Consider the following 26,852-nt stretch of genomic DNA (forward strand, 5'->3'; position numbering starts at 1 on the left):
GCTGGCGAGCTGGAGCGTGGGACCAAGCGTTTTGTCGTGGGGTCCTTCGAAGCTCGCCGGGGCTTGGAGGGCCCTGCCCGTTGTCCTGCCCTGAATGACCGGCGGCGCCCCTAGCGACCCGGGTGGCGGCAGGGAAGCAGGGTGAGTCCGGCGCCTGGGCTCTGTGTCCCCAATCCTTGGCTTTCCTGCGGCAGTCACCTTGGGAGGGGCCCCTTGGGGGCCGACATAGGGTTAGGGTTAGCCCCAGGAGGCAGGCAGGCCGGATCCGCAGGTTGTGCGGCGAGTGCAGGTTCAGGCCGAGGTGAGGGAGCTGGGGAGGGGGAGCGTGGGCCCAAGCGTTTTGGCGTGGGAGGCCTTTGAAGATTGCTGAGGGCTGTGAGGGTCCTGCCCATTCTCCCGCCCTGAATGACCGGCCACAGCACTTGCGGCCCGGGTGGTGGAGGGGCAGCAGGTGAGTCCAGGGATGGAGCTCGGGGGTCCCCAATCCCTGGTGTTGCAGCGCCAGGCCCCTTGGGAGGGACGCTTGCAGGCCGTATCCGCCGGGTGTGCCGCGAGCCGAGGTGAGTGCGCTGGCGAGCTAGAGCGTGGGCCCAAGCGTTTTGGCGCGGGGGACCTTCGAAAGTCGCCGGGGGCTTGGAGGGCCCTGGCGGTTCTCCCTCCCTGAATGACCTGCGGAGCCCGGAGCGGCCCGGGGGGCAGCGGGGCAGGACTTTGAGTCCGGCTCTGGGTCTTGGCGGTCACCAATCCCCAGCGTTGCTGCGCCAGGCTCCTTGGGAGGGGCCCCTTGGGGGCCGAGGTAGGGTTAGGTTTAGCCCCCAGGAGGGCGGCAGGCCCGATCCGCAGGTTGTGTGGTGAGCGCAGGGTCGGGCCAAGGTGAGGGAGCTGGGGAGGGGGAGCGTGGGCCCAAGCGTTTTGGCGCAGGGGGCCTTCGAATGTTGCCAGGGTCTGGGAGGGCCCTGCCTGTTCTCCCGCCCTCAATGACCGGCAGTGACCCTAGCGGCACGGTTGGCGGCGGGGCGGGAAGGTGAGTCCGGCGCTGGGGCTCCGGGGTCCCCAATCCCCGGCTTTGCTGTGCCAGGCCCCTTGGGGCGGCCCTTGGGGGAACGAGATAGTGTTAGGTTTAGCACCCAGGAGGCCGGCAGGTCCGATCCGTCGGCTGTGCGGCCCGCGGAGAGGCGGGCCGAGGTGAGAGCGCTGGCGAACGGGAGCGTGAGACCAAGCGTTTTGTCGTGGGGTCCTTCGATGGTCGCCGGGGCTTGGAGGGCCCTGCCTGTTGTCCTGCCCTGAATGACCGGCGGCGCCCTAGCGACCCGGGTGGCAGCAGGGCAGCACGGTGAGACCAGCGCCTGGGCTCTGTGTCCCCAATCCGTGGCTTTCCTGCGCCAGTCAACTTGGGAGGGGCCCCTTGGGGGCCGACATAGGGTTAGGGTTAGACCCCAGGAGGCCGGCAGGCCCGATCCGCAGTTTGTGAGGCGAGCACAGGGTCGGGCCAAGGTGAGGGAGCTGGGGTGGGGGAGCGTGGGCCCAAGCGTTTTGGCGTGGGAGGCCTTTGAAGATTGCTGAGGGCTGGGAGGGTCCTGCCCATTCTCCCACCCTGAATGACTGGCCACAGCACTTGCGGCCCGTGTGGTGGAGGGGCAGCAGGTGAGTCCAGGGATGGGGCTCGGGGGTCACCAATCCCTGGTGTTGCGGCGCCAGGCCTCTTGGGAGGGACGCTTGCAGGCCCTATCCGCTGGGTGTGCGGCGAGCCGAGGTGAGTGCGCTGGCGAGCTAGAGCGTGGGCCCAAGCGTTTTGGCGCGGGGGACCTTCGAAAGTTGCCGGGGACTTGGAGGGCCCTGCCCGTTCGTTCTCTCGCCCTGAATGACCTGTGGAGCCCGTAGCGGCCCGTTTTTGGCGGGGCGGGACTTTGAGACCGGCGCTGGGGCTCGGGGGTCCCCAATCCCCAGCGTTGTGGCGCCAGGCTCCTTGGGAGGGGCCCCTTGGGGGCCGACAGAGGGTTAGGTTTAGCCCCCAGGAGGCCGGCAGGCCCGATCCACAGGTTGTGCGGGGAGCGCAGGGTCGGGCCAAGGTGAGGGAGCTGGGGAGGGGGAGCGTGGGCCCAAGCGTTTTGGCGCAGGGGGCCTTCGAATGTTGCCGGGGGCTCATAGGGCCCTGCCTGTTCTCCCGTCTTGAACGACCGGCTGCGCTCCTAGCGGCACGGGTGGCGGCGGGTCGGCAGGGTGAGTCTGGCGCTGGGGCTCGGGGTCCCCAATCCCCGGCGCTGTGGCGCCAGGACCCTTGTGAGGGGCCCTCGGGGGCAGACCTAGGGTTAGGGTTAGCCCCAGGAGGCCGGCAGGCCCAATCCCCCCGTTGTTTGGCGAGCGAAGGGGAAGGCCGAGGTGAGGGCGCTGGCGAGGGGGAGCGTGGGCCCAAGCGGTTTGCCTCGGGGGGCCTTCAATGTCGCTGGAGGCTCTAAGAGCCCTGTGCGTTCTCCCGCCCTGAATGACCGGAATCGCCCCTAGGGGCCCAGTGGGCGGCGGTGCCGCAGGGAGAGTCCTGCGCGGCGGTTCGGGGGACCCAATCCCCGGCCTTTTGGCACCAGGCCCCTTGGGAGCGGCCCCTCGGGGGACGACCTAGGGATAGGGTTAGGCTTCAGGAGGCCAGCAGGCCTGATCCGCAGGCTGTGCAGAGAGCAGCGGGGCAGGTCGAGGTGAGGGCGCTGGTGAGCGGGAGCGTGTGCCCAAGCGTTTTGGCTCCGGAGGCCTTCGAAGGTTGCCGGGGTCTGGGAGGGCCTTACCTGTTCTCCCGCCCTGAATGACCTGCGGAGCCCGTAGCGGCCCGGGTGGCGGCGGGGCGGGACATTGAGTCCGGCGCTGGGCCTCTGGGGTCCCCAATCCCCAGCGTTGTGGCGCCAGGCTCCTTGGGAGGGGCCCCTTGGGGGCCCACGTAGGGTTAGGATTAGCCCCCAGGAGGCCGGCAGGCCCGATCCACAGGTTGTGTGGCGAGCGCAGGGTCCGGTCAAGGTGAGGGAGCTGGGGAGGGGGAGCGTGGGCCCAAGCGTTTTGGGGTGGGAGGCCTTTGAAGATTCCTGATGGCTGAGAGGGTCCTGCCCATTCTCCCGCCCTGAATGACCTGCCACAGCACTTGCAGCCTGGGTGGTGGTGGGGGAGCAGGTGAGTCCAGGGATGGGCCTCGGGTGTCCCCAATCCCTGGTGTTGCAGCGCCAGGCCCCTTGGGAGGGACGCTTGCAGGCCCTATCCGCCGGGTGTGCGGCGAGCCGAGGTGAGTGCGCTGGCGAGCTAGAGCGTGAGCCCAAGCGTTTTGGCGCGGGGGACCTTCGAAAGTCGCCGGGGGCTTGGAGGGCCCTGGTGGTTCTCCCGCCCTGAATGACCTGCGGAGCCCGGAGCGGCCCGGGTGGCGGCGGGGCGGGACTTTGAGTCCAGCGCTGGGCCTCGGGGGTCCCCAATCCCCAGCGTTGCGGCGCCAGGCTGCTTGCGAGGGGCCCCTCAAGGGCAGACCTAGGGTTAGGGTTAGCCCCCAGAAGGCCCGCAAGCCCGATCCGCCAGTTGTGCGCTTAGCCGAGGGGCGGGCCAAGGTAAGGGTGCTGGTTAGCGGGAGCGTAGGCCCAAGTGTTTTGGCGCGGGAGGCCTTCGAAGGTTGCCCGGGTCTGGGAGGGCCCTGCCTGTTCTCCCGCCCTCAATGACCGGCAGTGACCCTAGCGGCACGGTTGGCGGCGTGGCGGGAAGGTGAGTCCGGCGCTGGGGCTCGGGGGTCCCCAATCCCCGGCTTTGCTATGCCAGGCCCCTTAGGGGGGCCCTTCGGGGAACGAGATAGGGTTAGGTTTAGCCCCCAGGAGGCCGGCAGGACTGATCCGTCGGCTGTGCGGCTAGCGGAGGGGCGGGCCGAGGTGAGAGCGGTGGCGAGCGGGAGCGTGGGACCAAGCGTTTTGCCGTGGGGTCCTTCGAAGCTCGCCGGGGCTTGGAGGGCCCTGCCCGTTGTCCTGCCCTGAATGACCGGAGTCGCCCCTAGGGGCCCAGTGGGCGGCGGTGCCGCAGGGAGAGTCCGGCGCGGCGGTTCGGGGGACTCAATCCCCGGCCTTTTGGCACCAGGCCCCTTGGGAGCGGCCCCTGGGGGGCCGACCTAGGGATAGGGTTAGGCCTCAGGAGGCCGGCAGGCCTGATCCGCAGGCTGTGCAGAGAACTGAGGGGCAGGTCGAGGTGAGGGCGCTGGTGAGCGGGAGCGTGTGCCCAAGCGTTTTGGCGTGGGAGGCCTTTGGAGATTGCTGAATGCTGGGAGGGTCCTGCCCATTCTCCCGCTCTGAATGACTGGCCAAAGCACTTGCAGCCCGGGTGGTGTTGGGCAGCCGGTGAGTCCAGGGATGGGCCTCGGAGGTCCCCAATCCCTGGTGTTGCAGGGCCAGGCCCCTTGGGAGGGAGGCTTGTAGGTCCTATCCGCCGGGTGTGCGGCGAGCCGAGGTGAGTGCGCCGGCGAGCTAGAGCGTGGGCCCAAGGGTTTTTTTCGCGGGGGACTTTCGAAAGTCGCCGGGGACTTGGAGGGCCCTGCCCGTTCGTTCTCCCGCCCTGAATGTCCTGCGGAGCCCGGAGCGGCCCCGGTGGCAGCGGGGCGGGACGTTGAGTCCGGCGCTGGGCCTTGGGGGTTCCCAATCCCCAGCATTGCTGCGCCATGCTCCTTGGGAGGGGCCCCTTGGGGGCCGACCTAGGGTTAGGGTTAGCCCCCAGGAGGGCGGCAGGCCTGATCCGCAGGTTGTGCGGTGAGCTTAGGGTCGGTCCAAGGTGAGGGAGCTGGGGAGGGGGAGCGTGCGCCCAAGCATTTTGGCACAGGGGGAATTCGAATGTTGCCAGGGTCTGGGAGGGCCCTGCCTGTTCTCCCGCCCTCAATAACCGGCAGTGACCCTAGCGGCATGGTTGGTGGCGGGGCGGGAAGGTGAGTCCGGTACTGGGGCTCGGGGGTCCCCAATCCCCGGCTTTGCTGTGCCAGGCCCCTTTGGGGGGGCCCTTCGGGGAACGAGATAGGGTTAGGTTTAGCCCCCAGGAGGCCGGCAGGACCGATCCGTCGGCTGTGCGGCCAGCGGAGGGGCGGGCCGAGGTGAGAGCGCTGTGGAGCTAGAGCGTGGGCCCAAGCGTTTTGGCGCGGGGGACGTTCGAAAGTCGCCGGGGGCTTGGAGGGCCCTGGTGGTTCTCCCGCCCTGAATGACCTGCGGAGCCCGGAGTGGCCAGGGTGGCAGCGGGGCGGGACTTTGAGTCTGGCGCTGGGCCTCGGGGGTCCCCAATCCCCAGCGTTGCGGCGCCAGGCTCCTTGGGAGGGGCCCCTGGCGGGCCCAGGTAGGGTTAGGGTTAGCCACCAGGAGGCCGGCAGGCCCGATCCGCAGGTTGTGAGGCGAGCACAGGGTCGGGTCAAGGTGAGGGAGCTGGGGAGGGGGAGCGTGGGCCCAAGCGTTTTGTCGTGGGAGGCCTTTGAAGATTGCTGAGGGCTGGGAGGGTCCTGCCCATTCTCCCGCCCTGAATGACCGGCCATAGATCTTGCGGCCCGGGTGGTGGAGGGGCAGCAGGTGAGTCCAGGAATGGGGCTCGGGGGTCCCCAATACCTAGTGTTTCGGCGCCAGGCCCCATGGGAGGGAGGCTTGTAGGTCCTATCCGCCGGTTGTGCGGCGAGCCGAGGTGAGTGCGGCTGCGAGCTAGAGCGTGGGCCCAAGCGTTTTGGCGCGGGGGACCTTCAAAGTCGCCCGGGGCTTGGAGGGCCCTGGTGGTTCTCCCGCCCTGAATGACCTGCGGAGCCCGGAGCGTCCAGGGTGGCAGCGGGGCGGGACTTTGAGTCCGGCGCTGGGCCTCGGGGGTCCCCAATCCCCAGCGTTGCGGCGCCAGGCTCCTTGGGAGGGGCCCCTTGGGGGCCTAGGTAGGGTTAGGGTTAGCCCCCAGGAGGCCGGCATGCCCAGTCCGCAGGTTGTGAGGCGAGCACAGGGTCGGGCTAAGGTGAGGGAGCTGGGGAGGGGGAGCGTGGGCCCAAGCGTTTTGGCGCGGGGGACCTTCAAAGTCGCGGGGGGCTTGGAGGGCCCTGGCGGTTCTCCCGCCCTGAATGACCTGCGGAGCCCGGAGCGGCCCGGGTGGCGGCGGGGCGGGACTTTGAGTCCGGCGCTGGGGCTCGGGGGTCCCCAATCCCCGGCTTTGCTGTGCCAGGCCCCTTTGGGGGGCCCTTCGGTGAACGAGATAGGGTTAGGTTTAGCCCCCAGGAGGCCGGCAGGACCGATCCGTCGGCTGTGCGGCCAGCGGAGGGGCGGGCCGAGGTGAGAGCGCTGGCGAGCGGGAGCGTGGGACCAAGCGTTTTGTCGTGGGGTCCTTCGATGGTCGCCGGGTCTTGGAGGGCCCTGCCCGTTCTCCTGCCCTGAATGACCAGCGGCGCCCCTAGCAACCCGGGTGGCGGCAGGGCAGCAGGGTGAGTCCGGCGCCTGGGTTCTGTGTCCCCAATCCCTGGCTTTCCTGCGCCAGTCACCTTGGGAGGGGCCCTGGGGTCCGACCTAGGTTTAGGGTTAGCCCCAGGTGGCCGGGAGGCCCGATTCGCCCATTGTTTGGAGAGCGGAGGGGAAGGCCAAGGTGAGGGCGCTGGCGAGGGGGAGCGTGGGCCCAAGCGTTTTGCCTCGGGGGGCCTTCGAATGTCGCTGGAGGCTCGGAGAGCCCTGTGCGTTCTCCCGCCCTGAATGACCGGAGTCGCCCCTAGGGGCCCAGTTGGCGGCGGTCCCGCAGGAAGAGTCCGGCGCGGCGGTTCGGGGGACCCAATCCCAGGCCTTTTGGCACCATTCCCCTTGGGAGCGGCCCCTTGGGGGCCGACCTAGGGATAGGGTTAGGCCTCAGGAGGCCGGCAGGCCTGATCCGCAGGCTGTGCGGAGAGCGGAGGGGCAGGTCGAGGTGAGGGCGCTGGTGAGCGGGAGCGTGTGCCCAAGCGTTTTGGCGCGGGAGGCCTTCGAAGGTTGCCGGGGTCTGGCAGGGCCCTGCCTGTTCTCCCGCCCTCAATGACCGGCAGTGACCCTAGCGGCACGGTTGGCGGCGGGGCGGGAAGGTGAGTCCGGCGCTGGGGCTCGGGGGTCCCCAATCCCCGGCTTTGCTGTGCCAGGCCCCTTGGGGGGGCCCCTCGGGGAACGAGATAGGGTTAGGTTTAGCCCCCAGGAGGCCGGCAGGACCGATCCGTCGGCTGTGCGGCCAGCGGAGGGGCGGGCCGAGGTGAGAGCGCTGGCGAACGGGAGCGTGGGACCAAGCGTTTTGTCGTGGGGTCCTTCGATGGTCGCCGGGGCTTGGAGGGCCCTGCCCGTTCTCCTGCCCTGAATGACCGGCGGTGCCCCTAGCGACCCGGGTGGCGGCAGGGCAGCAGGGTGAGTCAGGCGCCTGGGTTCTGTGTCCCCAATCCCTGGCTTTCCTGCGCCAGTCACCTTGGGAGGGGCCCCTCGGGGGCCGACGTAGCGTTAGGGTTAGCCCCCAGGAGGCCGGCAGGCCCGATCCGCAGGTTGTGCAGCGAGTGCAGGGTCGGGCGGAGGTGAGGGAGCTGTGGAGGAGGAGCATGGGCCCAAGCGTTTTGGCGTGGGAGGCCTTTGAAGATTGCTGAGGGCTGGGAGGGTCCTGCCCATTCTCCCGCCCTGAATGACCGGCCACAGCACTTGCGGCCCGGGTGGTGGAGGGGCAGCAGGTGAGTCCAGGGATGGGGCTCGGGGGTCCCCAATCCCTGGTGTTGCAGCGCCAGGCCCCTTGGGAGGGACGCTTGCAGGCCCTATCCGCCGGGTGTGCGGCGAGCCGAGGTGAGTGCGCTGGCGAGCTAGAGCGTGGGCCCAAGCGTTTTGGCGCGGGGGACCTTCGAAAGTCGCCGGGGGCTTGGAGGGGCCTGGCGGTTCTCCCTCCCTGAATATCCTGCGGAGCCCGGAGCGGCCCGTTTGGCGGCGGGGCGGGACTTTGAGTCCGGCGCTGGGCCTCGGGGGTCCCCAATCCCCAGCGTTGCAGCGCCAGGCTGCTTGGGAGGGGCCCCTCAAGGGCCTACCTAGGGTTAGGGTTAGCCCTCAGAAGGCCGGCAAGCCCAATCCGCCAGCTGTGTGGTGAGCCGAGGGGCGGGCCAAGGTAAGGGCGCTGCTTAGTGGGAGCATAGGCCCAAGCGATTTGGCGCCGGAGGCCTTTGGAGGTTGCTGGGGTCTGGGAGGGCCCTGCCTGTTCTCCCGCCCTCAATGACCAGCAGTGAACCTAGCGGCACGTTTGCTGGCGGGGCTGGAAGGTGAGTCCGGCGCTGGGGCTCGGGGGTCCCCAATCCCCAGCGTTGCGGCGCCAGGCTCCTTGGGAGGGGCCCCTTGGGGGCCGACCTAGGGTTAGGGTTAGCCCCCAGGAGGGCGGCAGGCCCGATCCGCAGGTTGTGCGGTGAGCACAGGGTCGGTCCAAGGTGAGGGAGCTGGGGAGGGGGAGCGTGGGCCCAAGCATTTTGGCGCAGGGGGAATTCGAATGTTGCCAGGGTCTGGGAGGGCCCTGCCTGTTCTCCCGCCCTCAATAACCGGCAATGACCCTAGTGGCACGGTTGGTGGCGGGGCGGGAAGGTGAGTCCGGTGCTGGGGCTCGGGGGTCCCCAATCCCCGGCTTTGCTGTGCCAGGCCCCTTTGGGGGGGCCCTTCGGGGAACGAGATAGGGTTAGGTTTAGCCCCCAGGAGGCCGGCAGGACCGATCCGTCGGCTGTGCGGCCAGCGGAGGGGCGGGCCGAGGTGAGAGCGCTGTGGAGCTAGAGCGTGGGCCCAAGCGTTTTGGCGCGGGGGACGTTCGAAAGTCGCCGGGGGCTTGGAGGGCCCTGGTGGTTCTCCCGCCCTGAATGACCTGCGGAGCCCGGAGTGGCCAGGGTGGCAGCGGGGCGGGACTTTGAGTCTGGCGCTGGGCCTCGGGGGTCCCCAATCCCCAGCGTTGCGGCGCCAGGCTCCTTGGGAGGGGCCCCTGGGGGGCCCAGGTAGGGTTAGGGTTAGCCCCCAGGAGGCCGGCAGGCCCGATCCGCAGGTTGTGAGGCGAGCACAGGGTCGGGTCAAGGTGAGGGAGCTGGGGAGGGGGAGCGTGGGCCCAAGCGTTTTGTCGTGGGAGGCCTTTGAAGATTGCTGAGGGCTGGGAGGGTCCTGCCCATTCTCCCGCCCTGAATGACCGGCCATAGATCTTGCGGCCCGGGTGGTGGAGGGGCAGCAGGTGAGTCCAGGAATGGGGCTCGGGGGTCCCCAATACCTGGTGTTTCGGCGCCAGGCCCCATGGGAGGGAGGCTTGTAGGTCCTATCCGCCGGTTGTGCGGCGAGCCGAGGTGAGTGCGGCTGCGAGCTAGAGCGTGGGCCCAAGCGTTTTGGCGCGGGGGACCTTCAAAGTCGCCCGGGGCTTGGAGGGCCCTGGTGGTTCTCCCGCCCTGAATGACCTGCGGAGCCCGGAGCGGCGAGGGTGGCAGCGGGGCGGGACTTTGAGTCCGGCGCTGGGCCTCGGGGGTCCCCAATCCCCAGCGTTGCGGCGCCAGGCTCCTTGGGAGGGGCCCCTTGGGGGCCGAGGTAGGGTTAGGGTTAGCCCCCAGGAGGCCGGCAGGCCCAGTCCGCAGGTTGTGAGGCGAGCACAGGGTCAGGCCAAGGTGAGGGAGCTGGGGAGGGGGAGCGTGGGCCCAAGCGTTTTGGCGCGGGGGACCTTCAAAGTCGCGGGGGGCTTGGAGGGCCCTGGCGGTTCTCCCGCCCTGAATGACCTGCGGAGCCCGGAGCGGCCCTGGTGGCGGCGGGGCGGGACTTTGAGTCCGGCGCTGGGGCTCGGGGGTCCCCAATCCCCGGCTTTGCTGTGCCAGGCCCCTTTGGGGGGCCCTTCGGTGAACGAGATAGGGTTAGGTTTAGCCCCCAGGAGGCCGGCAGGACCGATCCGTCGGCTGTGCGGCCAGCGGAGGGGCAGGCCGAGGTGAGAGCGCTGGCGAGCGGGAGCGTGGGACCAAGCGTTTTGTCGTGGGGTCCTTCGATGGTCGCCGGGTCTTGGAGGGCCCTGCCCGTTCTCCTGCCCTGAATGACCAGCGGCGCCCCTAGCAACCCCCGTGGCGGCAGGGCAGCAGGGTGAGTCCGGCGCCTGGGTTCTGTGTCCCCAATCCCTGGCTTTCCTGCGCCAGTCACCTTGGGAGGGGCCCTGGGGTCCGACCTAGGTTTAGGGTTAGCCCCAGGTGGCCGGCAGGCCCGATTCGCCCATTGTTTGGCGAGCGGAGGGGAAGGCCAAGGTGAGGGCGCTGGCGAGGGGGAGCGTGGGCCCAAGCGTTTTGCCTCGGGGGGCCTTCGAATGTCGCTGGAGGCTCGGAGAGCCCTGTGCGTTCTCCCGCCCTGAATGACCGGAGTCGCCCCTAGGGGCCCAGTTGGCGGCGGTCCCGCAGGAAGAGTCCGGCGCGGCGGTTCGGGGGACCCAATCCCAGGCCTTTTGGCACCATTCCCCTTGGGAGCGGCCCCTTGGGGGCCGACCTAGGGATAGGGTTAGGCCTCAGGAGGCCGGCAGGCCTGATCCGCAGGCTGTGCGGAGAGCGGAGGGGCAGGTCGAGGTGAGGGCGCTGGTGAGCGGGAGCGTGTGCCCAAGCGTTTTGGCGCGGGAGGCCTTCGAAGGTTGCCGGGGTCTGGCAGGGCCCTGCCTGTTCTCCCGCCCTCAATGACCGGCAGTGACCCTAGCGGCACGGTTGGCGGCGGGGCGGGAAGGTGAGTCCGGCGCTGGGGCTCGGGGGTCCCCAATCCCCGGCTTTGCTGTGCCAGGCCCCTTGGGGGGGCCCTTCGGGGAACGAGATAGGGTTAGGTTTAGACGCCAGGAGGCCGGCAGGACCGATCCGTCGGCTGTGCGGCCAGCGGAGGGGCGGGCCGAGGTGAGAGCGCTGGCGAACGGGAGCGTGGGACCAAGCGTTTTGTCGTGGGGTCCTTCGATGTTCGCCGGGGCTTGGAGGGCCCTGCCCGTTCTCCTGCCCTGAATGACCGGCGGCGCCCCTAGCGACCCGGGTGGCGGCGGGACAGCAGGGTGAGTCCGGCGCCTGGGCTCTGTGTCCCCAATCCCTGGCTTTCCTGCGCCAGTCACCTTGGGAGGGGCCCCTTGGGGGCCAACGTAGGGTTAGGGTTAGCCCCCAGGAGGCCGGCAGGGCCGATCCGCAGGTTGTGCGAGGAGCACAGGTTCAGGCCGAGGTGAGGGAGCTGGGGAGGGGGAGCGTGGGCCCAAGCGTTTTGGCGTGGGAAGCCTTTGAAGATTGCTGAGGGCTGGGAGGGTCCTGCCCATTCTCCCGCCCTGAATGACCGGCCACAGCACTTGCGCCCGGGTGGTGGAGGGGCAGCAGGTGAGTCCAGGGATGGGGCTCGGGGGTCCCCAATCCCTGGTGTTGCGGCGCCAGGCCCCTTGGGAGGGAGGCTTGTAGGTCCTATCCGCCGGTTGTGTGGCGAGCCGAGGTGAGTGCGCCGGCGAGCTAGAGCGTGGGCCCAAGGGTTTTTGCGCGGGGGACTTTCGAAAGTCGCCGGGAACTTGTAGGGCCCTGCCCGTTCGTTCTCCCGCCCTGAATGACCTGCAGAGCCCGGAGCGGCCCGGGTGGCGGCGGGGCGGGACTTTGAGTCCGGCGTTGGGGCTCGGGGGTCCCCAATCCCCGGCTTTGCTGTGCCAGGCCGCTTGGGGGGGCCCCTCGGGGAACGAGATAGGGTTAGGTTTAGCCCCCAGGAGGCCGGCAGGACCGATCCGTCGGCTGTGCGGCCAGCGGGGGGCGGGCCGAGGTGAGAGCGCTGGCGAACGGGAGCGTGGGACCAAACGTTTTGTCGTGGGGTCCTTCGATGGTCGCCGGGGCTTGGAGGGCCCTGCCCGTTCTCCTGCCCTGAATGACCGGCGGCGCCCCTAGCGACCCGGGTGGCGGCAGGGCAGCAGGGTGAGTCAGGCGCCTGGGTTCTGTGTCCCCAATCCCTGGCTTTCCTGCGCCAGTCACCTTGGGAGGGGCCCCTCGGGGGCCGACGTAGCGTTAGGTTTAGCCCCCAGGAGGCCGGCAGGCCCGATCCGCAGGTTGTGCAGCGAGTGCAGGGTCGGGCGGAGGTGAGGGAGCTGTGGAGGAGGAGCATGGGCCCAAGCGTTTTGGCGTGGGAGGCCTTTGAAGATTGCTGAGGGCTGGGAGGGTCCTGCCCATTCTCCCGCCCTGAATGACCGGCCACAGCACTTGCGGCCCGGGTGGTGGAGGGGCAGCAGGTGAGTCCAGGGATGGGGCTCGGGGGTCCCCAATCCCTGGTGTTGCAGCGCCAGGCCCCTTGGGAGGGACGCTTGCAGGCCCTATCCGCCGGGTGTGCGGCGAGCCGAGGTGAGTGCGCTGGCGAGCTAGAGCGTGGGCCCAAGCGTTTTTGCGCGGGGGACCTTCGAAAGTCGCCGGGGGCTTGGAGGGGCCTGGCGGTTCTCCCTCCCTGAATATCCTGCGGAGCCCGGAGCGGCCCGTTTGGCGGCGGGGCGGGACTTTGAGTCCGGCGCTGGGCCTCGGGGGTCCCCAATCCCCAGCGTTGCGGCGCCAGGCTGCTTGGGAGGGGCCCCTCAAGGGCCTACCTAGGGTTAGGGTTAGCCCCCAGGAGGCCGGCAGGCCCGATCCGCAGGTTGTGCGGCGAGCGCAGGGTCGGGCCAAGGTGAGGGAGCTGGGGAGGGGGAGCGTGGGCCCAAGCATTTTGGCTTGGGAGGCCTTTGAAGATTGCTGCGGGCTGGGAGGGTCCTGTCCATTCTCCCGCCCTGAATGACCGGTCACAGCACTTGCACCCCGGGTGGTGGAGGGGCAGCAGGTGAGTCCAGGTATGGGCCTCGGGGGTCCCCAAACCCTGGTGTTGCGGCGCCAGGCCCCTTGGGAGGGAGGCTTGTACTTCCTATCCGCCGGTTGTGTGGCGAGCCGAGGTGAGTGCGCCGGCGAGCTAGAGCGTGGGCCCAAGGGTTTTTGCGCGGGGGACCTTTGAAAGTCGCCGGGGACTTGGAGGGCCCTGCCCGTTCGATCTCCCGCCCTGAATGACCGGCAGTGACCCTACTGGCACGGTTGGCGGCGGGGCGGGAAGGTGAGTCCGGCGCTGGGGCTAGGGGGTCCCCAATCCCCGGCTTTGCTGTGCCAGGCCCCTTGGGGGGCCCTTCGGGGAACGAGATAGGGTTAGGTTTAACCCCCAGGAGGCCGGCAGGACCGATCCGTCGGCTGTGCGGCCAGCGGAGGGGCGGGCCGAGGTGAGAGCGCTGGCGAGCGGGAGCGTGGGACCAAGCGTTCTGTCGTGGGGTCCTTCGATGTTCCCGGGGCTTGGAGGGCCCTGCCCGTTCTCCTGCCCTGAATGACCGGCGGCGCCCTAGCGACCCGGGTGGCGACAGGGCAGCAGGGTGAGTCCGGCGCCTGGGTTCTGTGTCCCCAATCCCTGGCTTTCCTGCGCCAGTCACCTTGGGAGGGGCCCCTTGGGGGCCGAGGTAGTGTTAGGGTTAGCCCCAGGAGGCCGGCAGGCCCGATCCGCAGGTTGTTCGGCGAGCGCAGAGTCGGGCGGAGGTGAGGGAGCTGGGGAGGGGAGCGTGGCCCAAGCGTTTTGGCGTGGGAGGCCTTTGAAGATTGCTGAGGGCTGGGAGGGTCCTACCCATTCTCCCGCCCTGAATGACCGGCCACAGCACTTGCGGCCGGGGTGGTGGAGGGGCAGCAGGTGAGTCCAGGGATGGGGCTCGGGGGTCACCAATCCCTGGTGTTGCGGCGCCATGCCCCTTGGGAGGGAGGCTTGTAGGTCCTATCTGCCGGTTGAGCGGCGAGCCGAGGTGCGTGCGCCGGCGAGTTAGAGCGTGGGCCCAAGCGTTTTGGCGCGGTGGACCTTCAAAGTCGCCCAGGGCTTGGAGGGCCCTGGTGGTTCTCCCGCCCTGAATGACCTGCGGAGCCCGGAGCGGCCAGGGTGGCAGCGGGGCGGGACTTTGAGTCTGGCGCTGGGCCTCGGGGGTCCCCAATCCCCAGCGTTGCGGCGCCAGGCTCCTTGGGAGGGGCCCCTTGGGGGCCCAGGAAGGGTTAGGGTTAGCCCCCAGGAGGCCGGCAGGCCCGATCCGCAGGTTGTGAGGCGAGCACAGGGTCAGGCCAAGGTGAGGGAGCTGGGGAGGGGGAGCGTGGGCCCAAGCGTTATGGCGTGGGGGACCTTCAAAGTCGCCGGGGGCTTGGAGGGCCCTGGCGGTTCTCCCGCCCTGAATGACCTGCGGAGCCCGGAGCGGCCCGGTTGGCGGCGGGGCGGGACTTTGAGTCCGGCGCTGGGGCTCGGGGGTCCCCAATTCCCGGCTTTGCTGTGCCAGGCCCCTTTGGGGGGCCCTTTGGGGAACGAGGTAGGGTTAGGTTTAGCCCCCAGGAGGCCGGCAGGACCGATCCGTAGCCTGTGCGGCCAGCGGAGGGGCGGGCCGAGGTGAGAGCGCTGGCGAGCGGGAGCGTGGGACCAAGCGTTTTGTCGTGGGGTCCTTCGATGGTCGCCGGGGCTTGGAGGGCCCTGCCCGTTCTCCTGCCCTGAATGACCGGCGGCGCCCCTAGCAACCCGGGTGGCGGCAGGGCAGCAGGGTGAGTCCGGCGCCTGGGTTCTGTGTCCCCAATCCCTGGCTTTCCTGCGCCAGTCACCTTGGGAGGGGCCCTGGGGTCCGACCTAGGTTTAGGGTTAGCCCCAGGTGGCCGGCAGGCCCGATCCGCAGGTTGTGCGAGGAGCGCAGGTTCAGGCCGAGGTGAGGGAGCTGGTGAGGGGGAGCGTGGGCCCAAGGGTTTTGGCTTGGGCGGCCTTTGAAAATTGCTGAGGGCTGGGAGGGTCCTGCCCATTCTCCCGCCCTGACTGACCGGCCACAGCACTTGCGGCCCGGGTGGTGGAGGGGCAGCAGGTGAGTCCAGGGATGGAGCTCGGGGGTCCCCAAACCCTGGTGTTGCGGCGCCATGCCCCTTGGGAGGGAGGCTTGTAGGTCCTATCTGCCGGTTGAGCGGCGAGCCGAGGTGAGTGCGCTGGCGAGTTAGAGCGTGGGCCCAAGCGTTTTGGCGCGGGGGACCTTCAAAGTCGCCCGGGGCTTGGAGGGCCCTGGTGGTTCTCCCGCCCTGAATGACCTGCGGAGCCCGGAGTGGCCAGGGTGGCAGCGGGGCGGGACTTTGAGTCTGGCGCTGGGCCTCGGGGGTGCCCAATCCCCAGCGTTGCGGCGCCAGGCTCCTTGGGAGGGGCCCCTTGGGGGCCCAGGTAGGGTTAGGGTTAGCCCCCAGGAGGCCGGCAGGCCCGATCCGCAGGTTGTGCGGCGAGCGCAGGGTCGGGCCAAGGTGAGGGAGCTGGGGAGGGGGAGCGTGGGCCCAAGCATTTTGGCTTGGGAGGCCTTGAAGATTGCTGCGGGCTGGGAGGGTCCTGTCCATTCTCCCGCCCTGAATGACCGGCCACAGCACTTGCGGCCCGGGTGGTGGAGGGGCAGCAGGTGAGTCCAGGTATGGGCCTCGGGGGTCCCCAATCCCTGGTGTTGCGGCGCCAGGCCCCTTGGGAGGGAGGCTTGTACTTCCTATCTGCCGGTTGTGTGGCGAGCCGAGGTGAGTGCGCCGGCGAGCTAGAGCGTGGGCCCAAGGGTTTTTGCGCGGGGGACCTTCGAAAGTCGCCAGGGACTTGGAGGGCCCTGCCCATTCGTTCTCCCGCCCTGAATGACCGGCAGTGACCCTAGAGGCAGGGTTGGCGGCGGGGAGGGAAGGTGAGTCCGGCGCTGGGGCTCGGGGGAACCCAATCCCCGGCTTTGCTGTGCCAGGCCCCTTGGGGGGGCCCTTCGGGGAACGAGATAGGGTTAGGTTTAGCCCCCAGGAGGCCGGCAGGACTGATCCGTCGGCTGTGCGGCCAGCGGAGGGGCGGGCCAAGGTGAGAGCGCTGGCGAGCTGGAGCGTGGCCCCAAGCGTTTTGCCTCGGGAGGCCTTCGAATGTCGCTGGAGGCTAGGAGAACCCTGCGCGTTCTCCCGCCCTGAATGACCGGAGTCGCCCCTAGGGGCCCAGTGGGCGGCGGTGCCGCAGGGAGAGTCCGGCGCGGCGGTTCGGGGGACTCAATCCCCGGCCTTTTGGCACCAGGCCCCTTGGGAGCGGCCCCTGGGGGGCCGACCTAGGGATAGGGTTAGGCCTCAGGAGGCCGGCAGGCCTGATCCGCAGGCTGTGCAGAGAACTGAGGGGCAGGTCGAGGTGAGGGCGCTGGTGAGCGGGAGCGTGTGCCCAAGCGTTTTGGCGTGGGAGGCCTTTGGAGATTGCTGAATGCTGGGAGGGTCCTGCCCATTCTCCCGCTCTGAATGACTGGCCAAAGCACTTGCAGCCCGGGTGGTGGTGGGGCAGCCGGTGAGTCCAGGGATGGGCCTCGGAGGTCCCCAATCCCTGGTGTTGCAGCGCCAGGCCCCTTGGGAGGGAGGCTTGTAGGTCCTATCCGCCGGGTGTGCGGCAAGCCGAGGTGAGTGCGCCGGCGAGCTAGAGCGTGGGCCCAAGGGTTTTTTTCGCGGGGGACTTTCGAAAGTCGCCGGGGACTTGGAGGGCCCTGCCCGTTCGTTCTCCCGCCCTGAATGTCCTGCGGAGCCCGGAGCGGCCCCGGTGGCAGCGGGGCGGGACGTTGAGTCCGGCGCTGGGCCTTGGGGGTTCCCAATCCCCAGCATTGCTGCGCCAGGCTCCTTGGGAGGGGCCCCTTGGGGGCCGACCTAGGGTTAGGGTTAGCCCCCAGGAGGGCGGCAGGCCTGATCCGCAGGTTGTGCGGTGAGCTTAGGGTCGGTCCAAGGTGAGGGAGCTGGGGAGGGGGAGCGTGGGCCCAAGCATTTTGGCGCAGGGGGAATTCGAATGTTGCCAGGGTCTGGGAGGGCCCTGCCTGTTCTCCCGCCCTCAATAACCGGCAGTGACCCTAGCGGCATGGTTGGTGGCGGGGCGGGAAGGTGAGTCCGGTACTGGGGCTCGGGGGTCCCCAATCCCCGGCTTTGCTGTGCCAGGCCCCTTTGGGGGGGCCCTTCGGGGAACGAGATAGGGTTAGGTTTAGCCCCCAGGAGGCCGGCAGGACCGATCCGTCGGCTGTGCGGCCAGCAGAGGGGCGGGCCGAGGTGAGAGCGCTGTGGAGCTAGAGCGTGGGCCCAAGCGTTTTGGCGCGGGGGACCTTCGAAAGTCGCCGGGGGCTTGGAGGGGCCTGGCGGTTCTCCCTCCCTGAATATCCTGCGGAGCCCGGAGCGGCCCGTTTGGCGGCGGGGCGGGACTTTGAGTCCGGCGCTGGGCCTCGGGGATCCCCAATCCCCAGCGTTGCGGCGCCAGGCTGCTTGGGAGGGGTCCCTCAAGGGCCTACCTAGGGTTAGGGTTAGCCCCCAGGAGGCCGGCAGGCCCGATCCGCAGGTTGTGCGGCGAGCTCAGGTTCAGGCCCAGGTGAGGGAGCTGGGGAGGGGGAGCGTGGGCCCAAGCGTTTTGGCGTGGGAAGCCTTTGAAGATTGCTGAGGGCTGGGAGGGTCCTGCCCATTCTCCCGCCCTGAATGACCGGCCACAGCACTTGCGCCCGGGTGGTGGAGGGGCAGCAGGTGAGTCCAGGGATGGGGCTCGGGGGTCCCCAATCCCCGGCTTTGCTGTGCCAGGCCCCTTGGGGGGGCCCTTCGGGGAACGAGATAGGGTTAGGTTTAGCCCCCAGGAGGCCGGCACGACCGATCCGTCGGCTGTGCGGCCAGCGGAGGGGCGGGCCGATGTGAGAGCGCTGGCGAACGGGAGCGTGGGACCAAGCGTTTTGTCGTGGGGTCCTTCGATGTTCGCCTGGGCTTGGAGGGCCCTGCCCGTTCTCCTGCCCTGAATGACCGGCGGCGCCCCTAGCGACCCGGGTGGCGGCAGGGCAGCAGGGTGAGTCCGGCGCCTGGGCTCTGTGTCCCCAATCCCTGGCTTTCCTGCGCCAGTCACCTTGGGAGGGACCCCTTGGGGGCCGACATAGGGTTAGGGTTAGACCCCAGGAGGCCTGCCGGCCCGATCCGCAGTTTGTGAGGCGAGCACAGGGTCAGGCCAATGTGAGGGAGCTGGGGAGGGGGAGCGTGGGCCCAAGCGTTTTGTCGTGGGAGGCCTTTGAAGATTGCTGAGGGCTGGGAGGGTCCTGCCCATTCTCCCGCCCTGAATGACCGGCCATAGAACTTGCGGCCCGGGTGGTGGAGGGGCAGCAGGTGAGTCCAGGAATGGGGCTCGGGGGTCCCCAATACCTGGTGTTTCGGCGCCAGGCCCCATGGGAGGGAGGCTTGTAGGTCCTATCCGCCGGTTGTGCGGCGAGCCGAGGTGAGTGCGGCGGCGAGCTAGAGCGTGGGCCCAAGCATTTTGGCGCGGGGGTCCTTCAAAGTCGCCCGGGGCTTGGAGGGCCCTGGTGGTTCTCCCGCCCTGAATGACCTGCGGAGCCCGGAGCGTCCAGGGTGGCAGCGGGGCGGGACTTTGAGTCCGGCGCTGGGCCTCGGGGGTCCCCAATCCCCAGGGTTGCGGCGCCAGGCTCCTTGGGAGGGGCCCCATGGGGGCCTAGGTAGGGTTAGGGTTAGCCCCCAGGAGGCCGGCAGGCCCGATCCACAGGTTGTGAGGCGAGCACAGGGTCAGGCCAAGGTGAGGGAGCTGGGGAGGGGGAGCGTGGGCCCAAGCGTTATGGCGTGGGGGACCTTCAAAGTCGCCGGGGGCTTGGAGGGCCCTGGCGGTTCTCCCGCCCTGAATGACCTGCGGAGCCCGGAGCGGCCCGGTTGGCGGCGGGGCGGGACTTTGAGTCCGGCGCTGGGGCTCGGGGGTCCCCAATTCCCGGCTTTGCTGTGCCAGGCCCCTTTGGGGGGCCCTTTGGGGAACGAGGTAGGGTTAGGTTTAGCCCCCAGGAGGCCGGCAGGACCGATCCGTCGGCTGTGCGGCCAGCGGAGGGGCGGGCCGAGGTGAGAGCGCTGGCGAGCGGGAGCGTGGGACCAAGCGTTTTGTCGTGGGGTCCTTCGATGGTCGCCGGGGCTTGGAGGGCCCTGCCCGTTCTCCTGCCCTGAATGACCGGCGGCGCCCCTAGCAACCCGGGTGGCGGCAGGGCAGAAGGGTGAGTCCGGCGCCTGGGTTCTGTGTCCCCAATCCCTGGCTTTCCTGCGCCAGTCACCTTGGGAGGGGCCCTGGGGTCCGACCTAGGTTTAGGGTTAGCCCCAGGTGGCCGGCAGGCCCGATCCGCAGGTTGTGCGAGGAGCGCAGGTTCAGGCCGAGGTGAGGGAGCTGGTGAGGGGGAGCGTGGGCCCAAGGGTTTTGGCTTGGGCGGCCTTTGAAAATTGCTGAGGGCTGGGAGGGTCCTGCCCATTCTCCCGCCCTGACTGACCGGCCACAGCACTTGCGGCCCGGGTGGTGGAGGGGCAGCAGGTGAGTCCAGGGATGGAGCTCGGGGGTCCCCAAACCCTGGTGTTGCGGCGCCATGCCCCTTGGAAGGGAGGCTTGTAGGTCCTATCTGCCGGTTGAGCGGCGAGCCGAGGTGAGTGCGCCGGCGAGTTAGAGCGTGGGCCCAAGCGTTTTGGCGCGGTGGACCTTCAAAGTCGCCCGGGGCTTGGAGGGCCCTGGTGGTTCTCCCGCCCTGAATGACCTGCGGAGCCCGGAGTGGCCAGGGTGGCAGCGGGGCGGGACTTTGAGTCTGGCGCTGGGCCTCGGGGGTCCCCAATCCCCAGCGTTGCGGCGCCAGGCTCCTTGGGAGGGGCCCCTTGGGGGCCCAGGTAGGGTTAGGGTTAGCCACCAGGAGGCCGGCAGGCCCGATCCGCAGGTTGTGAGGCGAGCACAGGGTCGGGTCAAGGTGAGGGAGCTGGGGAGGGGGAGCGTGGGCCCAAGCGTTTTGTCGTGGGAGGCCTTTGAAGATTGCTGAGGGCTGTGAGGGTCCTGCCCATTCTCCCGCCCTGAATGACCGGCCATAGATCTTGCGGCCCGGGTGGTGGAGGGGCAGCAGGTGAGTCCAGGAATGGGGCTCGGGGGTCCCCAATACCTGGTGTTTCGGCGCCAGGCCCCATGGGAGGGAGGCTTGTAGGTCCTATCCGCCGGTTGTGCGGCGAGCCGAGGTGAGTGCGGCGGCGAGCTAGAGCGTGGGCCCAAGCGTTTTGGCGCGGGGGACCTTCAAAGTCGCCCGGGGCTTGGAGGGCCCTGGTGGTTCTCCCGCCCTGAATGACCTGCGGAGTCCGGAGCGGCCAGGGTGGCAGCGGGGCGGGACTTTGAGTCCGGCGCTGGGCCTCGGGGGTCCCCAATCCCCAGCGTTGCGGCGCCAGGCTCCTTGGGAGGGGCCCCTTGGGGGCCGAGGTAGGGTTAGGGTTAGCCCCCAGGAGGCCGGCAGGCCCAGTCCGCAGGTTGTGAGGCGAGCACAGGGTCGGGCCAAGGTGAGGGAGCTGGGGAGGGGGAGCGTGGGCCCAAGCGTTTTGGCGCGGGGGACCTTCAAAGTCGCGGGGGGCTTGGAGGGCCCTGGCGGTTCTCCCGCCCTGAATGACCTGCGGAGCCCGGAGCGGCCCGGGTGGCGGCGGGGCGGGACTTTGAGTCCGGCGCTGGGGCTCGGGGGTCCCCAATCCCCGGCTTTGCTGTGCCAGGCCCCTTTGGGGGGCCCTTCGGTGAACGAGATAGGGTTAGGTTTAGCCCCCAGGAGGCCGGCAGGACCAATCCGTCGGCTGTGCGGCCAGCGGAGGGGCGGGCCGAGGTGAGAGCGCTGGCGAGCGGGAGCGTGGGACCAAGCGTTTTGTCGTGGGGTCCTTCGATGGTCGCCGGGTCTTGGAGGGCCCTGCCCGTTCTCCTGCCCTGAATGACCAGCGGCGCCCCTAGCAACCCGGGTGGCGGCAGGGCAGCAGGGTGAGTCCGGCGCCTGGGTTCTGTGTCCCCAATCCCTGGCTTTCCTGCGCCAGTCACCTTGGGAGGGGCCCTGGGGTCCGACCTAGGTTTAGGGTTAGCCCCAGGTGGCCGGCAGGCCCGATTCGCCCATTGTTTGGCGAGCGGAGGGGAAGGCCAAGGTGAGGGCGCTGGCGAGGGGGAGCGTGGGCCCAAGCGTTTTGCCTCGGGGGGCCTTCGAATGTCGCTGGAGGCTCGGAGAGCCCTGTGCGTTCTCCCGCCCTGAATGACCGGAGTCGCCCCTAGGGGCCCAGTTGGCGGCGGTCCCGCAGGAAGAGTCCGGCGCGGCGGTTCGGGGGACCCAATCCCAGGCCTTTTGGCACCATTCCCCTTGGGAGCGGCCCCTTGGGGGCCGACCTAGGGATAGGGTTAGGCCTCAGGAGGCCGGCAGGCCTGATCCGCAGGCTGTGCGGAGAGCGGAGGGGCAGGTCGAGGTGAGGGCGCTGGTGAGCGGGAGCGTGTGCCCAAGCGTTTTGGCGCGGGAGGCCTTCGAAGGTTGCCGGGGTCTGGCAGGGCCCTGCCTGTTCTCCCGCCCTCAATGACCGGCAGTGACCCTAGCGGCACGGTTGGCGGCGGGGCGGGAAGGTGAGTCCGGCGCTGGGGCTCGGGGGTCCCCAATCCCCGGCTTTGCTGTGCCAGGCCCCTTGGGGGGGCCCTTCGGGGAACGAGATAGGGTTAGGTTTAGACCCCAGGAGGCCGGCAGGACCGATCCGTTGGCTGTGCTTCCAGCGGAGGGGCGGGCCGAGGTGAGAGCGCTGGCGAACGGGAGCGTGGGACCAAGCGTTTTGTCGTGGGGTCCTTCGATGTTCGCCGGGGCTTGGAGGGCCCTGCCCGTTCTCCTGCCCTGAATGACCGGCGGCGCCCCTAGCGACCCGGGTGGCGGCGGGACAGCAGGGTGAGTCCGGCGACTGGGCTCTGTGTCCCCAATCCCTGACTTTCCTGCGCCAGTCACCTTGGGAGGGGCCCCTTGGGGGCCAACGTAGGGTTAGGGTTAGCCCCCAGGAGGCCGGCAGGCCCGATCCGCAGGTTGTGCGAGGAGCACAGGTTCAGGCCGAGGTGAGGGAGCTGGGGAGGGGGAGCGTGGGCCCAAGCGTTTTGGCGTGGGAAGCCTTTGAAGATTGCTGAGGGCTGGGAGGGTCCTGCCCATTCTCCCGCCCTGAATGACCGGCCACAGCACTTGCGCCCGGGTGGTGGAGGGGCAGCAGGTGAGTCCAGGGATGGGGCTCGGGGGTCCCCAATCCCTGGTGTTGCGGCGCCAGGCCCCTTGGGAGGGAGGCTTGTACTTCCTATCCGCCTGTTGTGTGGCGAGCCGAGGTGAGTGCGCCGGCGAGCTAGAGCGTGGGCCCAAGGGTTTTTGCGCGGGGGACCTTCGAAAGTCGCCGGGGACTTGGAGGGCCCTGCCCGTTCGTTCTCCCGCCCTGAATGACCGGCAGTGACCCTACTGGCACGGTTGGCGGCGGGGCGTGAAGGTGAGTCCGGCGCTGGGGCTCGGGGGTCCCCAATCCCCGGCTTTGCTGTGCCAGGCCCCTTGGGGGGCCCTTCGGGGAACGAGATAGGGTTAGGTTTAACCCCCAGGAGGCCGGCAGGACCGATCCGTTGGCTGTGCGGCCAGCGGAGGGGCGGGCCGAGGTGAGAGCGCTGGCGAGCGGGAGCGTGGGACCAAGCGTTTTGTCGTGGGGTCCTTCGATGTTCCCGGGGCTTGGAGGGCCCTGCCCGTTCTCCTGCCCTGAATGACCGGCGGCGCCCTAGCGACCCGGGTGGCGACAGGGCAGCAGGGTGAGTCCGGCGCCTGGGTTCTGTGTCCCCTATCCCTGGCTTTCCTGCGCCAGTCACCTTGGGAGGGGCCCCTTGGGGGCCGAGGTAGTGTTAGGGTTAGCCCCAGGAGGCCGGCATCCCCGATCCGCAGGTTGTGCGGTGAGCGCAGAGTCGGGCGGAGGTGAGGGAGCTGGGGAGGGGAGCGTGGCCCAAGCGTTTTGGCGTGGGAGGCCTTTGAAGATTGCTGAGGGCTGGGAGGGTCCTACCCATTCTCCCGCCCTGAATGACCGGCCACAGCACTTGCGGCCGGGGTGGTGGAGGGGCAGCAGGTGAGTCCAGGGATGGGGCTTGGGGGTCACCAATCCCTGGTGTTGCGGCGCCATGCCCCTTGGGAGGGAGGCTTGTAGGTCCTATCTGCCGGTTGAGCGGCGAGCCGAGGTGCGTCCGCCGGCGAGTTAGAGCGTGGGCCCAAGCGTTTTGGCGCGGTGGACCTTCAAAGTCGCCGGGGGCTTGGAGGGCCCTGGTGGTTCTCCCGCCCTGAATGACCTGCGGAGCCCGGAGCGGCCAGGGTGGCAGCGGGGCGGGACTTTGAGTCTGGCGCTGGGCCTCGGGGGTCCCCAATCCCCAGCGTTGCGGCGCCAGGCTCCTTGGGAGGGGCCCCTTGGGGGCCCAGGAAGGGTTAGGGTTAGCCCCCAGGAGGCCGGCAGGCCCGATCCGCAGGTTGTGAGGCGAGCACAGGGCCGGGTCAAGGTGAGGGAGCTGGGGAGGGGGAGCGTGGGCCCAAGCGTTTTGTCGTGGGAGGCCTTTGAAGATTGCTGAGGGCTGGGAGGGTCCTACCCATTCTCCCGCCCTGAATGACCGGCCACAGCACTTGCGGCCGGGGTGGTGGAGGGGCAGCAGGTGAGTCCAGGGATGGGGCTCGGGGGTCCCCAATACCTGGTGTTTCGGCGCCAGGCCCCATGGGAGGGAGGCTTGTAGGTCCTATCCGCCGGTTGTGCGGCGAGCCGAGGTGAGTGCGGCGGCGAGCTAGAGCGTGGGCCCAAGCGTTTTGGCGCGGGGGACCTTCAAAGTCGCCCAGGGCTTGGAGGGCCCTGGTGGTTCTCCCGCCCTGAATGACCTGCGGAGCCCGGAGCGGCCAGGGTGGCAGCGGGGCGGGATTTTGAGTCCGGCGCTGGGCCTCGGGGGTCCCCAATCCCCAGCGTTGCAGCGCCAGGCTGCTTGGGAGGGGCCCCTCAAGGGCCTACCTAGGGTTAGGGTTAGCCCCCAGGAGGCCAGCAGGCACGATCCGCAGGTTGTGCTGTGAGCGCAGGGTCGGGCCAAGGTGAGGGAGCTGGGGAGGGGGAGCGTGGGCCCAAGCGTTTTGTCGTGGGAGGCCTTTGAAGATTGCTGAGGGCTGGGAGGGTCCTGCCCATTCTCCCGCCCTGAATGACCGGCCATAGATCTTGCGGCCCGGGTGGTGGAGGGGCAGCAGGTGAGTCCAGGAATGGGGCTCGGGGGTCCCCAATACCTGGTGTTTCGGCGCCAGGCCCCATGGGAGGGAGGCTTGTAGGTCCTATCCGCCGGTTGTGCGGCGAGCCGAGGTGAGTGCGGCGGCGAGCTAGAGCGTGGGCCCAAGCGTTTTGGCGCGGGGGACCTTCAAAGTCGCCCGGGGCTTGGAGGGCCCTGGTGGTTCTCCCGCCCTGAATGACCTGCGGAGTCCGGAGCGGCCAGGGTGGCAGCGGGGCGGGACTTTGAGTCCGGCGCTGGGCCTCGGGGGTCCCCAATCCCCAGCGTTGCGGCGCCAGGCTCCTTGGGAGGGGCCCCTTGGGGGCCGAGGTAGGGTTAGGGTTAGCCCCCAGGAGGCCGGCAGGCCCAGTCCGCAGGTTGTGAGGCGATCACAGGGTCGGGCCAAGGTGAGGGAGCTGGGGAGGGGGAGCGTGGGCCCAAGCGTTTTGGCGCGGGGGACCTTCAAAGTCGCGGGGGGCTTGGAGGGCCCTGGCGGTTCTCCCGCCCTGAATGACCTGCGGAGCCCGGAGCGGCCCGGGTGGCGGCGGGGCGGGACTTTGAGTCCGGCGCTGGGGCTCGGGGGTCCCCAATCCCCGGCTTTGCTGTGCCAGGCCCCTTTGGGGGGCCCTTCGGTGAACGAGATAGGGTTAGGTTTAGCCCCCAGGAGGCCGGCAGGACCGATCCGTCGGCTGTGCGGCCAGCGGAGGGGCGGGCCGAGGTGAGAGCGCTGGCGAGCGGGAGCGTGGGACCAAGCGTTTTGTCGTGGGGTCCTTCGATGGTCGCCGGGTCTTGGAGGGCCCTGCCCGTTCTCCTGCCCTGAATGACCAGCGGCGCCCCTAGCAACCCGGGTGGCGGCAGGGCAGCAGGGTGAGTCCGGCGCCTGGGTTCTGTGTCCCCAATCCCTGGCTTTCCTGCGCCAGTCACCTTGGGAGGGGCCCTGGGGTCCGACCTAGGTTTAGGGTTAGCCCCAGGTGGCCGGCAGGCCCGATTCGCCCATTGTTTGGCGAGCGGAGGGGAAGGCCAAGGTGAGGGCGCTGGCGAGGGGGAGCGTGGGCCCAAGCGTTTTGCCTCGGGGGGCCTTCGAATGTCGCTGGAGGCTCGGAGAGCCCTGTGCGTTCTCCCGCCCTGAATGACCGGAGTCGCCCCTAGGGGCCCAGTTGGCGGCGGTCCCGCAGGAAGAGTCCGGCGCGGCGGTTCGGGGGACCCAATCCCAGGCCTTTTGGCACCATTCCCCTTGGGAGCGGCCCCTTGGGGGCCGACCTAGGGATAGGGTTAGGCCTCAGGAGGCCGGCAGGCCTGATCCGCAGGCTGTGCGGTGAGCACAGGGTCGGTCCAAGGTGAGGGCGCTGGTGAGCGGGAGCGTGTGCCCAAGCGTTTTGGCGCGGGAGGCCTTCGAAGGTTGCCGGGGTCTGGCAGGGCCCTGCCTGTTCTCCCGCCCTCAATGACCGGCAGTGACCCTAGCGGCACGGTTGGCGGCGGGGCGGGAAGGTGAGTCCGGCGCTGGGGCTCGGGGGTCCCCAATCCCCGGCTTTGCTGTGCCAGGCCCCTTTGGGGGGGCCCTTCGGGGAACGAGATAGGGTTAGGTTTAGACCCCAGGAGGCCGGCAGGACCGATCCGTCGGCTGTGCGGCCAGCGGAGGGGCGGGCCGAGGTGAGAGCGCTGGCGAGCTGGAGCGTGGGACCAAGCGTTTTGTCGTGGGGTCCTTCGATGTTCGCCGGGGCTTGGAGGGCCCTGCCCGTTGTCCTGCCCTGAATGACCGGCGGCGCCCCTAGCGACCCGGGTGGCGGCAGGGAAGCAGGGTGAGTCCGGCGACTGGGCTCTGTGTCCCCAATCCCTGACTTTCCTGCGCCAGTCACCTTGGGAGGGGCCCCTTGGGGGCCAACGTAGGGTTAGGGTTAGCCCCCAGGAGGCCGGCAGGCCCGATCCGCAGGTTGTGCGAGGAGCACAGGTTCAGGCCGAGGTGAGGGAGCTGGGGAGGGGGAGCGTGGGCCCAAGCGTTTTGGCGTGGGAGGCCTTTGAAGATTGCTGAGGGCTGTGAGGGTCCTGCCCATTCTCCCGCCCTGAATGACCGGCCACAGCACTTGCAGCCCGGGAGGTGGAGGGGCAGCAGGTGAGTCCAGGGATGGGGCTCGGGGGTCACCAATCCCTGGTCTTGCGGCGCCAGGCCTCTTGGGAGGGACGCTTGCAGGCCCTATCCGCTGGGTGTGCGGCGAGCCGAGGTGAGTGCGCTGGCGAGCTAGAGCGTGGGCCCAAGCGTTTTGGTGCGGGGGACCTTCGAAAGTTGCCGGGGACTTGGAGGGCCCTGCCCGTTCGTTCTCTCGCCCTGAATGACCTGCGGAGCCCGTAGCGGCCCGTTTTTCGGCGGGGCGGGACTTTGAGACCGGCGCTGGGGCTCGGGGGTCCCCAATCCCCAGCGTTGTGGCGCCAGGCTCCTTGGGAGGGGCCCCTTGGGGGCCGACGTAGGGTTATGGTTAGCCCCCAGGAGGCCGGCAGGCCCGATCCACAGGTTGTGTGGCGAGCGCAGGGTCGGGCCAAGGTGAGGGAGCTGGGGAGGGGGAGCGTGGGCCCAAGCGTTTTGGCGCAGGGGGCCTTCGAATGTTGCCGGGGGCTCATAGGGCCCTGCCTGTTCTCCCGTCTTGAAGGACCGGCTGCGCTCCTAGCGGCACGGGTGGCGGCGGGTCGGCAGGGTGAGTCTGGCGCTGGGGCTCGGGGTCCCCAATCCCCGGCGTTGTGGCGCCAGGACCCTTGTGAGGGGCCCTCGGGGGCAGACCTAGGGTTAGGGTTAGCCCCAGGAGGCCGGCAGGCCCGATCCCCCCATTGTTTGGC

This window comes from Ursus americanus, chromosome 16 (genome assembly GCF_024610735.1).
Source record: "Ursus americanus isolate L20-20 chromosome 16, mUrsAme1.1.p, whole genome shotgun sequence".
In the NCBI taxonomy this organism is placed as follows: Eukaryota; Metazoa; Chordata; class Mammalia; order Carnivora; family Ursidae; genus Ursus; species Ursus americanus.